Genomic DNA, 12,858 nt, shown 5'->3' with positions numbered 1-12,858 from the left:
GCCAGGTGCTGGAATGGGCTGCCCAGGGAGGTGGTGGAGTCACCAACCCTGGAGGCATTCAAGAAATGTTCAGACGTTGTATGGAGGTATGTGGCTTAGTGGGCAGTATTGGACATAGGTGGATGGTTGGACTGGATGATCTTGGAGGTCTCTTCCAACCTTGGTGATTCTATGATTCTGTAGCTATAGTTGGTTTTGAAATATCCATTGACTTCTAGTAAGTTCTTCTTTGAAGAAAGAGCATCTTGCTTAATTTTTTAGGATATATTTACTTGTGTGATAGAGAAAGCTAAAAATGATTTTATTGTGAGTTGATGTAATTTTAATTACGTTTTAGGGAAACTAATTCCATCTTTGTTTTCTTTCTAATTTGGCTGTGTTCTGACCATGGTCAAAAGCAAGGTAGTGATTACTGTTTAAAACGCATAGCTTCAGTTCTGTCACATCAAAAGCATTGCTTTTCTGCTCTGTAATTGTTGGGTGGACTGGTCTAAATTAGGTGGTCTAATTCTGGAAAATTTGAATATGTGCAGGTGGACTTTTATGTCACTAAGCTACACTTATTTAATTGGAGCTCCATGTGTCCGCAAAAATTGACTCCATATGATTGAATAGCATGTTTTGAAATGTTTCTTTAATTCATGCAGTGCCTGGGGAAAGTAGAATAATGTTTTGTTTTGAGCTCCTCCTTAAGTGACAGTGCACCTGTACACAAACCTTTCAATTTTTCAAGTGGTAATGGAGTATGGAGGTTTTTCCTCTTTCACATGTTAACAGTTTCAAGATAGCTTCAATCTGTGTCTAACAAAGCCTTTGCTGTGATTCTTTCCGTTTGTACTCCTAAAAACAAGTGATGAAATTTACTTAAATCATGCAATCTCACCATCTACAAGGTTGGATTTACATGAGGTTTCTGACAGAACTGTTTCATTTAAGGCTGTGCTAAGTCTGAGGGGAAAAAGAAAATAGAACTGGTGAAATAAAGAACTCTCTTCTGCATAGAAAACAAAAGCCTTGAGTTTCCTCCTGGTCAAGCAAATTGAGGGGGAAAAAGTCCTGATAGAAAATGTATAAATTGCTGATAATTTTCGGTAATCAAGAGATAAATTTAATTAATAAATTTAATTAAACATAATCAAGAGATGAATTTAAAAGAAGTTACATAAATTAATTTTGTTTTTCCATTTTTCTCAGGTACGGAAGGATAAAACTGGCCTGAAGGGAAAATCTACGGAGAAACTGGGGAGTTTGACTGTGCTTGCACCTGAGTAAGTAAGTGCTGAAATGAAAACTAGCTTTACAAAATGTGACTGTTTTTAAGCATCTTCTCACCTAAACTGCAAAATATCAGTTTTTGCAGTTTAGAGAGACAGTGCTTTGGCTTTTGGATTGAGAAAAATACTAAAAGTAGTAGGGTTAGCTAAGCGGAATGTGGCATAATGCAGCCTTCAGTGCTTTTTATTGCTATCCTTAAAGGCTCCATTAAACTAAACGTAGATTATATACAAAACTGGTATTCGGGTGTTATGCCTCTTCAGTTCTTTATCCTGGGACTAAATGCTGAGTTTGAGTGACCAGATTCATCAGATGGAATTGCAGTGAGGCACTGAGATTCAGTGGGATTGAAGTCCTAAAAAGAGGCTTTGTTAAGTGTGATGTTATCAGAGAATGGAGGCTGAGAAGAAGACCTTACAATGGTGGCCTAGTATGGTTGTCTTGTTGAGGGCGCATTTCACTGTTTGAGACAAAAGCTATTGTCTCACTTGAATTAGCTTCCATTAAGATTTGGCTAGGGGTGTTTTTCTCTGGCAGTTTTGATGGGACACGTGGCAGGCCTTCCTAGATGCTGGAAAGTATCCAACAATCCCAAACCCAGCCTACACAAGTTTCTTAAAAGGCAAGGAAAGAAGAGTGTTTTTCAGTTATAGCACTTATCCAGCTTGCTTTCTTTCCTGGTAATCCCAGTGCTATTTTGGTAAGAATAAATATTCCAAAGGTCAAAAAGGTATTCTGTTGTATTAATTAATTAATATGTGTAGCAATATATGGAAGACATGTAATGATAATAAGCGGGTAAGTACAGCATAGCATGAAACTTCTTTGTACTGGTAACTTATTTTTAATAATGGGCAAGTTAATTGAATTTTCTGAAACAATTGCCAGAGCTGAAGGCTTTCTTCCTGCAGGCATTTGTCATGCTAAAAGAATTATTTTTAGTTTTGGAAGGCTTCAGTAAGTTGAATATTCTAACTGGTATCTACATTAAATTTTACAGACTCTTCTTCTCTGCTGAGGTTCTCTCAACTTAATCTGATCTAAACTTGTTATCAGTACATTCTATTTAGAATCTGTTCTGTAGTTTAATCTTGTTCTTGTACTGAATGCATGAACTCATCAACTGATATCTGTCATGTCACTGCATAAAAAAAAGTACGTTACATTTAGTTGTAGCATTCACCGTTTCTCTCTTTGCAATAGAGTAGAAGATTAAAAAATATATATATACATATCTTCGATTGTTTTTTCCATTGCTTTTGATGTTAAAGAGAAGTAAATACGTACTTTTACAGTAGGGTTTGCAGGCTATATATCTAGGACTTCAAATTCATTGTACAATTTGGAAATATATCAAGTCTCATTTAGCATAATCATTCTTTCGATTTCTAAGTTAGGTATTGAATCACACGTAGTGCCTGAGGCACTATTATAACTGGTTGCTTTCTGGTGCATTTGTTGTTCCTGCTGAGGTTGTGGTTCCTGCAAATAACGTGCCTTGTCAAACTTGCACTTAATGTGCTTAGTTGCAGCAATGGAGAGCATGGACAGATGTAAGGTTTATTAAAGGGGAGAAATTCAGTATTCTTAAATGATAATGGCATGTTTTTAAGTTGAAATTGGCTGAACAGCTCTGCTTTAAATCCAGAAGGGACCTCTGAGAGAGCTTTTTTGCCTTGCTTCTTTTAACTTTTGTACTAACACATAGCAAATGTTTTCATTTATTTCCTGTGTTATCAGTCCTACTCTGCATATTTTAGTCTATTGCTTCTGACAGTGATGAAAGGCAGGTATTTCCTGACCTTTTGTATTTTAGGTGCTATATAAGTTCAGCTGTTCACTTCAAGAATATTTTGTTTTTCGGTGGCCTTCCTGTTTTCTCATTCTGAAGGTAGCACTAGGAACTCCAGGTGCAATTGCGATCTTTTTGATATCACAGTGTAGATTTTGTAGCTGTGCATGTGAGAAAGTAGCCTTCCCATACAGAAGAAAGGTGGTCATTCTTCTGAGCTCAGGTATTTGTCAGATCAGTGACTCCTAAATGAAGAAGAGATCAGTGAAGAAGTGTCAGTTTCATGTTACTTTTTAATTGAAAATTGTCCTCAGCTGTTGTTTGAGAAAGGCAGAAGTCAAGAACGGTTGAAGTGACAAATGGCCATAATCCAATTACACTGTGCAGCCCATTCCTTTATGAATATGGGATTGATCTCTGCTCTAACGTAGGTGTCACCAGTTATTTGTAGTTTACTGCATCACCTACATTCTTCTTTACGAAGAGCAGGAATTGGACTGCCCTGGGGCAAATTTTTCTCAGATCAGCATGGAAATGAGCTGGATGTGTTTTCGTAAGCATCCTGCATATAGCAGCCTTGTGAGCCTCCTATTCTGAAAAGACCTGTGGCTTTGTGGAAATCTGCGTATCGGTGTGAAACCAGGGAAAATGTGGCAGTGACGCAAATCTCTGTGCATTTATCGTGTTCTTTTTCTGGGGTTGTTAGGTAATGTGCTGCACCTTAGTTTGCAGGCTGCAGTGAAGCCAGCTGATTGAACCCCTTGATGCTGTAGGATGAAGCTCTCCAGCTTTTTTTTAGTAGCTGATTTCAAGGAGATTGTTATTAGTTTTGTAAATCCAATTGTATATTTCTGGCAGTTTTTAAAGATACCGTGTGCTCTGCTGTTCTGTTTGTGTGAAGAATAGTGAAGATGACTCTAGAAGTCTAAAACCCTTTCTCTACAGTATTTTTCCCACAAAGATCAATTAATTTTCTGATTAGAACTGTATCAACTTAAAATCTGCTGAAATCTAAAGAGCTTGATGTAGGATGCTACAATTCTAGAAGGTTGTTTAAGCCTATGTGCAATTTGCAATCTGGCACCTGGCGCTTGAGTAATGGAAAGCTTCAACAGCTGAAATCTTAGTAACAGGAAATCAGTTATTTAAATGGTTTTATTAATTAAATAATTTGTTCTCAGCCAGCTGAAAGAACTGCAGTTGCAACCCTACCCTGTGCTCTGTCTTTGAAGACAACTTATTTTGACCTGACCTAAAACGTTAATGAAATGATATCTCCTTGTCTCAGTTGCCTGAAGCCTGAGGTCACAGCCTTTCAGTGGTGCTTGGAAAGTTGTATATCACTACATTTGAAAGGTACAAAAGTCCTGTGGTTGGCCTCAGCATTAAAATATATAGACGCTTCTGCTTTATGAGCCTGTAAACCAGATAATTCATCACTAGTGGGGATCTGGAGGGAGTCGTGGGCTTTTAAAGAATAATATGTTAGAGTACAAACACCTTTGGAGGAGGGCTGTTACTAGGGATTCCTGGGAAGTGAAAAGCCTGTGATGGCATTTTGCATGCACAGTGTCACCAAGTATTTTACCTGTTCATTTTCTTTTGTCCCTCTTCCTAAAGGTCTAAGAACATAGAAACGTTCTGTTTGAAACTGTAATAATGAGTGCTGTCTTCTCTTCAAATACAGGAGGGAAAGGAAAAATTATATATATATATATATATATATATATATATATATATTTTTTTTTAAATTTAAATAGGTTTAACATTCTCAGTAACTGTTTAAAGAAATGCTTGTGTGTCTACAGTAACAGGTGCTTCATGTGAACAGCGCTGCAGCTGTATTGCTGTTTGCACAAGTAACAAGAATTGAAAAGGAAAGGATAACAAGGGAGATACGTGGGGGAGATTAGCATTGTGGTATGGATGAATTTACGCTGTGCCTTTATTGAGGAGGACTCATTACAGGATGCTTGATCTGTTTGCTGCTTTTTGGAATTTAAAAAGCATCTTTTTGCAGAGCAGCTCATGCAGTAACTAGGAAAACAGAAGCAATTAGTGGTAATCTCAAAGGGAATCTCAAGCTTCGCTTTAAGTGCAATGATTAAATCCACTAAAATGATACCCATTGCTGCCAAGCACTCCTGTAATTGGTCACTAATGTATTTTGTTGTAGCAGTCGATAACTACTAGATTTCAGGCATGTAATTAGTAACGCATACACGTTTGGTCAGTAAAATTGAAAATCCTAATAACCGAGGCTAGAGGGGGTAGAAAGGAACAGAGAGCTGGAGAACTGAAATAGTGCTCTGTTGATAGTACCTAACTAGAACTGTATGCTTCAATAAAACAAGTGTCCTACTGTGCTGGAATACAAATGGGCTGTCTGTGGCAGGATATAGCAAAGACGTTTGGCAGAGAGGGATTTGAAAGCTTCTGGCAGAATGTAATTGAATTGGCCGTTTCTTTAAAGATACAGCAAATTGTTTGCTGCAGCATTCATCATCATAAGGAAGGTCAGACAGGTTGCCAAACATATGATATTCATAATAAAAAGTGAAATGGTGACGCTTACATTTGAACACAAATCATGTTACCATATTTGCAGAAGCTGTGGAAATGAATGGCAATATTTTGGTGTCGCTGAGCCATTAGTAATTTAAGTAAGATTGTAATTCAAGAGGGGGAAAGTGTATCGTCAGGGAGAGGACCCCCGCGGGACTTCAGATAGCGAGCAACTTAAAATCCCTCCCCCGGCGAGAGAGGAAAGAGTGTTTTGGCAGGAGTATTGCTGACTCCAGCTTCTGATCACTTAGGAGAAGATAAGCTTATGTGATCCTGTTGTTTTTCCTTCTATGAAAACAAAGGCAAAATGTAATAAAGAGGAAGGACTTGAGTGTTTTAAAACAGACAGAATCTAAACTGAAGCATTGTGGGTGTTTGTTAGAATCAGTTATGTTGTGACAGAACAAAATGATGCAACAAGCTGTAGCATATCTGAAATGCTATATGAAATGCTTGGTATTGATATACTGGGAAAACCCTCTGAACATAAATTGTATGCTGACAGCGGCTTTGGGCCACACAGTGATGCCTCTGCAAATGAGCTGTTAGCTTTGAGGTTCTAACACATTCAGGAGACTGGCACTTTGATTTCTTGCACCACTGCACCACTGATAGGGTTGGAAATGGGAATCAAAATAATTAGATTGGATATATAGATCTCAGCAAACCAGCCAAGAAAGCAGTGAGGGGTGGGGAAAGCCTCTTTCAGTTCTGAAACGTCTGTTCTGTTTCTATAAGAGGGTGAGGATGGAAGATGTAAACTACTGTGCAGATGCTCTCCATTTATATTCAAAGCGTGTAATAAAATAATTGAATGTATGCTTCCTCCCATTAAAGCCTGTTAAAATCAGTAATAAAGGGCATTAGTGTTATATTAAAAGGGAGTTCAAATTTTTGGGCAATATATCTCAGTTATAGTAGGCACGGAGCATAGATAGGCTAACTGGGAACTGGTATTACACATCATCTGAGGCCTTCCTTCTTGCTGGTACAGGATTGTTCCTACCAGTGCATTTGCTGTTATTTTCCTCTCCAGAAAAGCTCTCCTACTGAGTTGCTCAATATTTTCCATTTGGAAAAAGCATCCATCCCTGTACTACTGACTCTCCATATCTGATAGTGAGTGGCTTCCTTTTTTTGGTTGTGTGCGTTCTTCCTTCGGATGTTTGTAAATTTATTACCACTCCCCCTCCCCTGTGTTACTATCCCATTTTCTCCTTGTACAGATTTCTCCCTGCATCATCTAACCTATCTAGTCACTGCTAAATACCAAACCCAAGTAGCCTGGTGACAAGGAGAGCAGTGAATTGAGATTTTTTGCTTTGAAACCAGATGTCCTGGTACTGTGTGATAGTAATATTTTAAGGAGCTGCTCAGTTTTGCAGACAGCTGTCCTGTCCCGAAAACGCTGTCTGGATTTGCAAGCAAACTCAGCAGTTCCTAACTCTGCTTGTAGTCACTGGAAAAAGCCTCACTGAGCACTTCTGAACTTTCTTGTTTTGAGATAAATGCCAGCAATTTTTTTTTCTGCCTTTCCCCTATTCCAGATCCCCAAGCAATTTCAGATAACTAGTTGTCTTACCGTGCTCTGCAGTTTGTTATTTCGTGGTACACCACTCAGTTACAGAGATGGCAATGAGGAATAGTATAGTGACCTGTGCAAACCCATAATATCTAAAGCTCCTTCAGAAGTTGTCACCTCAGCGTGCACTGCTGTCATTGTACAGCTGATGTCTAAGTCTACCACTTGTTGATGCTGCTAAAAGCAAATGGTTTTTTTGTATATAATTGCAAGACAACAATTAAATGGTGTGTTCTTAATATCCATATGGTTTGAATGATATTTAACTAGGATGTATGTAGGGTGGAGGTTCTGCACTTGTTATTGCAGGCTGGACATACTGGGAAAGAGTTTGGGAGCTCTGGAGGAGTTCATTTTCCTGGTAAGAAATGGGTATAATCCAGTGTGTCACATAGAGGCGGAAACTGGTTGTTGGTCATCATCTGGTAATAACCATGTGGAGACTTACAAGATGAGAAACTTAAGTTTGGAAGGTACAGAAATGAAAAGATGCATTGGAAATAGATGATAGAATTCAAACAGGAAGCAGATTTTTGTTTTTATTCTGTCAATAGTTCTTTACAATTTGTAAAATCTTGAAATTGAGAAAAACTACCCCAAATTCAGTTAGCTAATAGCAGTCTCTTTTGGTCTTCATGCTGCTTAGAATCTTTCAGTTAATGATAAGGGCTATGTACATATATATGTGCTGACTGTATAGTTGAGAATGTTGGTCATATTTTAATAGAGAACAGTCAAAACACAGTAGTACTGTACAAAACCCTGAAGAAATAATTCAATAAATTGCCCTGCTCCTAAAGTACCTCTCTAATGTCTTTTGTTAAGTGCTTCTGTTATGGCAAGTAGAACATACAGACTGCTTATGGCAGATGTGACATACAGACCACTTAGCTTAGAGCCCAGTATGTGCTGACCAATGTTTGAAGTTTACTCAATGTTTGGCATCAATGTTGCACATAGGGAATTGGGAAAAATGGTTACTGTTTTGTGGAGGTTTTATACATATATAAATATATATTTATGTGTGTGTGTTTTTTGTGTATATATGTTTTTTTCATCAACCTGGAATTGGCTGGCTATATTACTGGCACTCTAAATGCAACACTTTATTTATGGTGATAATTCTGTAGGAGAATGAATCCCACAGAGTTTGGGAGAGAAGGGGGAATGAAAGAATCATAGCCTTTTCAGATGGATAACTTGCTGAACAGATGCAAATGCAACTAACTTGAACAAAGAGATCAAATTGAACACCTTGCACAGGATCCTAGACAGGATAATGTCTAGGAGGGCTACAACAGTCGATCACCCATGTTGTGAATAATGCCATTTGGTTTATCTTATGCTGTCAGTTCTAACATGGCAGTGTGTTACAAGCAGTAGTTTCTGTAACAGTGTTAAACGCTATCAAATATTTCCTTTTCCCATATATCTGTAACCTTCTGTTACTTAGAACATGCATTCTAAGCAATGGCAGTGCCTTACCTACTTCAGCATCACAGTATGGTATTTGTCAGGAGACCTGCGGGCAGCTTAAGTTTCCTGTTTTAAGGTGTTAAAATCATATGATATAAACATTAGGCTACATCACTTGCATCTTCTTGTCCAGAGGACTTTTCAGTGCATGTTGTCTTACCCTTGGTGATTGGAACCATGTTTAGGTTATGGTAGAAAGAAGGTTCTACTGTGGCCTTCAGGATTATGTTCAGTGACTGTCTTTGTCCCTTCCAGTTTTTCACTGCCAGTGCATATTAGATAGGACTTTGCTGTGCAGCTAAGGAACCCAGCTCTTCACTATTCCACATTGACTTTGTTTCTGAAAGGAATCTGAAAATACACAAAAGCATATGTAAATTATTTCGCTTTTTCTGTTCTCTTATGAGGAGAAATTTCATTTATACACAAACTTAGCTGTGGAAAGTTGCATATAATTGGTTATTAAAGGAATAAGGTGACTGTGTCAAACTTAATTTTACCAAAAGATGTGAGAAAGTGTTTATTTTTAAGCATAAAGTGTGTTGTGTTTTTGAAACTTCCTTTGTTTCTGCAGCAAGATTTTCAGACTTGTAAAAGCATTAGTTCTTGAGTTAATAAAGGTCATCTCCTGCCCAAAGATTGTTTGAACAACAACAACAAAATAGGCTTGTTTAGGAAGTGCAAAGTGACGGCACTAATATCTTACCTCCCTTACCTTGGGAAGTGCTTCCTTAATTTCCCTTTTCCGTGCCCCTCTCCAGGAACAAAAGCAGTACAAGAATGCAGATGTTGAAAAGCAAGAAAATGTGCTTAAAGTATTTTCCTTCTGTCTTGGAACAATGGTTGCTGACAGCAGAAGGCTTGCTTGCTTGTTAAAATTAGATTTGAATCATCAGTGTAATAGCAGTAGGAAATTGTAGGTGGAAGGATGCCAGGAGGCCTATCTTATACCTACCCTTGCAGTAAGGTGGTCCCTGAATGACTTTGGCTGGCTCCTCAGTTTAGCAAGTCAGCCTTAAACGATGGATCATAGGAACTGGGTTAAATATCCTGAAAGCAAAATGTTTTGTACCTGGGCAAAAGTTATTTTGATGGACTACCAAGAACAGACATAAATGCAAGGCTTTGTCAACAGTGCGAGATTGCTGTTACAACTGAGGCTTCATGACCTTGTGTTCTTGGTTACATACATCATGTTTAAGTGGCCGCAATCTCATTGCCTCTCATTATTTCCCTGGGTTAGGATAGGGAAAATAATAATAATGTGTGTTTAAGTGGGTGTTTTAGCGGGTTTTAATGATTTTAGGAACACTGCAAAGTTTTCATGGGCTAGATGGGTGTAAAGTAGGGTGCTGTGCATCCTCTGAAGCTGCATCATGGTCAGCATCGTTCTGGCTTCTTCCATTTCTCCTCAGCTGCTTTAAGGCAGTCTGGCATCCAGTTGCTTCCTTGCTATGGTTATGAAGCATTGGCTTCACAGTAGTCCAATCTATAGAGGACAATGACCTCTGCGTGCACCTTAAAACCACTGGCAGAAATGGCTGTAATTCTGCTGATGCAGAATGCAGCTGCCCACTTAAACCTTTTCTTGTTTTCCTCCTTACTTGCAGAGGGGCTGGTTACATCTCTGCTGTATGCTGGCTTCTGTTTCATTCCTGGTGTGGTTTTTGTGCTATTTCCATAAGCAGCTTGGTTCTTGATTTCTTCAGGGAGTGCTTTACATGATGTAATGGTAATTGATAGCAACTGAAGTGCTAAAGCTACCAGTCTCTAATTTAAATTAGTGCCAGTCTGAGGTGGGAGAGCTGAAAGTAGGACTGTGCCTGGGAGAGACCCCTGCTTTTGGAAATTATTTCATTTGTTCTCGTATCAGAGTAAGAATTTTCTGACCATAAGGTCACATGGTTATTCGTTTCCTGGGTGGTAAAACAGAAACAAAGTGCCTGTGAGGGGATGATCAAAGGGGAATTTTAGTCTAAGTGTTTAATGATGTTTAGTGCATTACTGTTCTCTTCATCAGTGCTATGAATGCAATCAGACATATTTTAAAATAAATCTACATAAATAACTGGCTTATAATAACGTAGCATCGGTTTATATCTTTTTATATCATTTGTTTATATCTGCTCCATTTAACACTCTCTCTGTATCCTATGTACATATGTATCCATCTGTATATATCTGGAGTTTATATATAACAGCTCTTTATTTTACTGAGATATAAGCAGTCCTGCAGCTGGACTGTATTGTTTATAAGTACTATTTAATTGTTGGCAAATATTTGGAAGGCACAGGACCACCAAAGCTTCATGAGACTGGTATAGCAAAGTCTGACTGTATACCCAAAAGAAAACTGAAAGCACTGCATGAGCGTGAGTGACCACCTTGAGTTGGCCTGCTTGTATGTTCAACCTACAGTTGTTAAGCTGTACTAACTGGAAGGAAAGTGGGTTATGTGAAAGATTCTGCTGGAAGTTACTGACACATTTGTGCTTGGAAACAGCGTACATGGACTGATCTAGTTTTTTGTCCTTACAGGCCTGGTAGAACCATGTTCTTTGGGTATCACCAGTGATGGTGGTTTGCACAGTTCCATTGGCAGCTTGTTCTGCTAGGTTGTTTTTAGAAGTTTAACTTGGATTTATTAGTTTTTTGGGGGGGAGGCATCGAGTCTAGTGCTTATTGCTGATTAATTTGATTGGTTGTCGTCTTTGTAGTGTCCTATGTTATATTTGTGGGCAGTTGCTTGCCATCTTTCTCAAGGACAATCTTTCACAATCATAGAATCACAGAACAGTTTGGGTTGGAAGAAAGGATCATCAGGTTTCAACCTTCCTGCCACAGGCAGGATTGCCAACTGCTAGATCGAGTCCTAGGTCAGGTTGCCCAGGACCCTGTCCATCTTGGCATTAAACACTTTCGAGAATGGGGCATCCACACAACCTCTCTGGGCAATCTGTTCCAGAACCTCACTGCCCTCACAGTATAAAAAATAAAAATAAATAAAACCAAAACAAAACAAAAGCTTCCCCCTCTTGGTTACTTCATTAATTTGTGATTACACTTTTTCTTGAGTATTTTTCCTATTTGACTAGTAGATTTTTTTTTGTTTTTAAAAAAAAAAAAAGTGTAACCTAGAATACAGTAATTCTAACCTACACTTCAAATGTAAGTCTAATCTAGAATATTAAGGTTCTTATAGCCTCACTACTTAATTGCATATCCTCTTAATCATACTGTTAGCCAATATCATCTTTGAAGGTATTGCATGTCCCTTGGGTGTCTACCTACCATCTGTTACTTTATCCCATTAGATTTCTACCAGATTTCCAATTTTCTTTCCTCTGTACTGTGCTGAAGGAACCCTCCTTACAGTTTCCCTTATTGATATCCCAGTTTAGTTTTAATTACACAGCTAATCAGATTATGGTGATTTTTTAATTTTTTTTATTTTATTAATTTTTTTTTTTACTATTTCTTACCTCCTTGAACTTTCCAGTTTAACTAAAAACATACTGAAGGACTGTTTTATCCATGTATTTGGAGCTGATTCTCTTCATTTCAGCATTCGGGTATTCATAGCTGTGAGGGGTTCTGAGATCTGTTTTCTGTTCACATAGTGGGTATAAAGACCTAACTTGGGTCTAGTTTTTCACAACTGAAGCATCTGTTTATGGAGGAGGGCATAGCAGAGGTGGGCTATTGATGATACTTCCCTGGCTTGCCTGTCCTTGCAGCCTCTGCTTCCTCTGCAAAGGGAAACCAACCCTCTTCACAGTTGACCTCAGCCAATTTAAATGCAGGCTGCTGCAAAAGGGACTGTCCTCCTCTCCCCTTATCCTTGATGCTGTGCTCCCACTCCCTTGGCAATGCCAGCTCTGTAATTGTGCAGCTGCACAATGCTAAAAATTATTTTATTTGCAAGGTGAGCTTTCAGTCCACTCAACAGCCTGATCCAACTCATATCCCAGTCACGTGGCACTGGGAGGGTCTTAAATAAGCTTAGGCTGGCTATTAATACACAGTGCTGAGTCACTGTTGAAGTGCTTCAGTTTGCTGTGCACCTTTTCAAGGCAAACTGTTGCTAATTCAGGCCTGGGTAGAATGTGCTATAAATTGCAGTCTTGGGCAATTGAGTGGCGAGTGGCTCAGCCGCTGATGCAGAGAA

The 12,858-nt window shown here is 38.6% G+C and overlaps 1 protein-coding gene across 4 annotated transcripts in view; it reads left to right on the top strand.

The window, feature by feature from the left end:
• The window catches only part of TBL1X (transducin beta like 1 X-linked), a 198,612-nt gene that overhangs the window by 57,093 nt on the left and 128,661 nt on the right, over nucleotides 1-12,858 (top strand). For 2 of the 4 annotated variants that reach the window (XM_048934276.1, XM_048934274.1), the window contains exon 2: nucleotides 1,195-1,268. The gene's annotated coding sequence lies outside the window, so the exon portion shown is untranslated. Of the gene's footprint in view, nucleotides 1-1,194; nucleotides 1,273-12,858 lie in introns of all 4 variants that reach the window. The other 2 variants (XM_048934275.1, XM_048934273.1) reach the window with 1 other exon arrangement.

The sequence above is a fragment of the Lagopus muta genome, chromosome 1 (assembly GCF_023343835.1).
Source record: "Lagopus muta isolate bLagMut1 chromosome 1, bLagMut1 primary, whole genome shotgun sequence".
Taxonomy (NCBI): Eukaryota; Metazoa; Chordata; class Aves; order Galliformes; family Phasianidae; genus Lagopus; species Lagopus muta.
The sequence above is the reverse complement of the archived record's forward strand: the minus strand, read 5'-3'. Positions and strand labels throughout refer to the sequence as shown.